Here is a 3,661-nt window from a genome sequence, read left to right on the forward strand (position 1 = left end):
TATATACATATATATATATATATATATATATATATATATATAGAGAGAGAGAGAGAGAGAGAGAGAGAGAGAGTTGGCTTCAGTAGCTTTTTAGAGGATACTAATTGCATGGGAGAAGATTACAAACTTGAATTGCACACCACTAACCTTTGACAGCATAAATTATTACCTGTTAGGCCACCAGTTGTTGTTTTGTTTCAAAGACTCATAGCTCACCCTGATAGGAAGAAGAAAGATATTCATTCTATATCTATTATCTTTATTCATTATCCAAATTTCACATGCATATGAGGCAATTTAAAACACTTGAATTAAATGCAGTTTTGACCTCAACATATTAGGCTTACTCTTTAGAACTTTAAAGAGCTATTTTGTAAGAGTTTTTCATAATGTAACCAATAATCCTTTCAGCTTTTGACTTGTGAAATACAATAGTAGTAATAATAATAAAAACAATAGTAAAAATTTTATTAGACATCTTACAAAGTATTCTTTTTGTTCCTATTTCCAGAGTTTTCTGTTTAAGCTAGTCTGACCACCAAAAGAAGGCAAAGTCCAAGTTGAGCATGCAGAAAATTAGTAACATGATGACATTTTGTCCTCTAAACTAAGATTTTTTTTGAGTGTCTTTTCAAATGATGACAAGACAAAAAAGTAAAAAAAAAATTAATATCATGTCTTTGATACTTTCTTTTCACCTTGTATAATCTAGAAGAAAATAAAATGTAAGAGTAAAATGATGCAAAAAAATACTTACGATCTGTGTTATGCAGATGTCATAACCTCAATCACAAAAACTGAGGAAGACTTAAATCATTCACTTCAGAAGACCAAGGACTGCATTCTTCAATATGGACTGCACCTCAACATTAAGAAAATGGAGATTATCACCATGGGGACAACCTTTAGCCTCAAGATAGATGGAGAAAAGATTGAGGTTGTTAACATTTTACATGATACACAATCAACACTGTTGATACCAGCCTTCAGGAATTCAAAGTATGAGTTTTTCAGGGAAACTCAGCTGTCAGGGACCTCTCTCGGGTACTAGAGAATAAAAATGGCAGCCGAGAAATTAAGGTGCACCTGACCAAGCCATGGTCTTCTCAATTGTTTGCTATGCTTTAAAGAGCTGGACAATGACTAAAGATGACAGAAGAATTGATCACTTTGAGTTGTGATGCTGGAGAAAAATATTTAACCTGTCATGGACCGCAAAGAAAAGAAAAGGAACTGTGCTGGAGAGGGTGAAACTGGGTTATTTCTTGGAGCCAAGGATTTTGAAACTCTGTCTCACAAACTTTTGACTTGTTGCCAGGAGGGACCAGTCCTTGGAGAAAGACCTCATGCTTGAAAGATTAGAGAGACAGTGTAGGAAAAGAAGACTTTGGATAAGATATATTGACACAGTGACTGTGGCAATGGGGTCTTCTGTGTCAGAGATGGTGAGGTTGGCTTAGCATAGTGCAGGTTCAGAGTTATTGTTCATAGGTCCTCTATGAGTCATAGTCAACTCAATGGCTCATAACAGAAACAACAATAATACTCTTCAGTATCTGAGGTTATACTGTATTATTCCTTTTGACTCTCATAGCATAAAAGTTAATTATAAAAAGCTCCTTCATAAAATAGGTGGAAAATTATGTTTATAGATCAGTGTATAGAACAATATAATAAATCATGAAATATGAGTTTGAAATTAAGACTGCCTTGATGCGAGATTGCCTCTCTATAAAATTTTGTTTTACATGAGTCAATAACTCAGGTTATAAGAAAAGTTCTTCCAGTTTGAAATTTGGCATTTTAAATCACAGTTCATAATAAAATTTTATTACAAATATTTTTCTCAATAATAAGTTTGGTGATTTTTATCATCTCCAACTTTTATGAAAGTTTGTTGGTCAAGTCTAACTTGTCTAATATGAAGCAAAACAAATGACATGTGTAAATATGTTCTGTCACTCTGCAATCTGCCAAGGATTTAAAAAGAAATTTCATGCTATCCATTATATACACATGTTTGTGTAAAGCAGGAGAAAACATATACTTCTGAAAAAATTGTTTTCATTAACATTAAAATATTAATATTTATTGTTTCTAGTACATATATTTTACTCTGGATACTATATGTTATTCCAGTTAGAGAAGTCTTAAATAGTAAATGCTAGAAATCAATAATTAAATTGCATTCTTTTATTTAAAATATAATAAAGGATAAATCATATTTGAGGTTTGCTTTTGAAGATATGTAACATTTGACAGGTAGAATGGGTAAAGAACATTCCAGTAGGCATGATCAAAAATTAAAACATATATTACAAGGAGGAAAAAGTGTCAATAGTGTAGATGGATTGCAGAATGTCTTCATTATGTAGTAACTTATTTTCACTTAATAAACTAGACTTTTTTCCTGTTTTATTGCTTTTTATGGACTGTGCAAAAATACCCAAGTTGTTAATTGATGTAAATGTTGGATAACATTGTGAGGAATGAGAGTTCCAGAATACTTAATTGTACTCCTTCTGATTTTGTACACAGTTCAAGAGGCAGTGATTCAATCAGAAAAAGGAGATATTAGATGTTTGAAATCGGGAAATATGTGTGCCAAGGGTAAATCATTTTCCTTTTTTTTCCCCCGTTCTGTGTGATGGACTATAAAGAGAATACTAAATTAAGATCGGAAGAAGACTAACTCTCTGCTATCAGATGACGTCACACTGCTATTTTTATTGTTGTGTACATTTGAGTCTGAGCTGATTCATAGCTGGCCCTTCAAGAGATTTTCAGAGGGAATAAATTGAACGAGAGATGATTTGTCGTTCTCTCATGGAGCAGCTGGTGGATTCAACAATGAATGAATTGAAATCCAAGTTCTTTATAAACGTTAAATAAAAACCTTAATTAAAAAATACAGAGAAAAAATAAGGCTCAATAATTCTAGTAATATATTACACTAGAAAAATCTCCTTCATAGGAACTCATTTAAATGCAATAGAGCAAGACATTCTTTCACTTTAAGGTACATTTTGAGGTGAAGTGTACTTGACCCAAATTGCGATATTTCCAAGAATACACGTGTGAAAGTTGGATGATTAATAAGAGGGATTAACCAAGAATTGATGTCTTTGAAATGTGTTAGCCAAGAAATCATTAATTGCCAAAAATATAATAAAACCTGTCTTGAATAAGATTCAGCCAGACTATTCCTTAACAACCATGATGGTGAAACTTCATCTTACATACTTAAGGCATGTTAGAAGGAACCATAAAGACTGGTAAACATCCTTGGTTATGCAGATCAGTTGTGAAAAATATACTGTCAACAAGATGGAATAATATATTGCTGCAGTGTGTGCAACAATGGACTCACATACAGCAGAGATTGTGAGGATGCCACTGAATTGGTCATTAGTTTTATCATTTTTACATGACGTCTGTCATTAATTCTATTCCAATCTTGCCTATATAGAATAGAACTGGATAGGATTAAACCTGGACTCTTACTATGTGATATCCATTGCTTTCTCCAGCCACAAAATTTATTTCCCCCAGTGAACCCCACAATTGGGAATAAAGTCAAATCTTTGAGTCAATTTGCAATAAATTTCAGAACCAGTGATCTGTAAAGGTATGTGCAGGAGTGTGGGGGAAAGATGGCCAG

Source organism: Elephantulus edwardii, unplaced genomic scaffold (genome assembly GCF_000299155.1).
Source record: "Elephantulus edwardii isolate Elephantulus edwardi_28Jun2011 unplaced genomic scaffold, EleEdw1.0 scaffold00036, whole genome shotgun sequence".
Taxonomy (NCBI): Eukaryota; Metazoa; Chordata; class Mammalia; order Macroscelidea; family Macroscelididae; genus Elephantulus; species Elephantulus edwardii.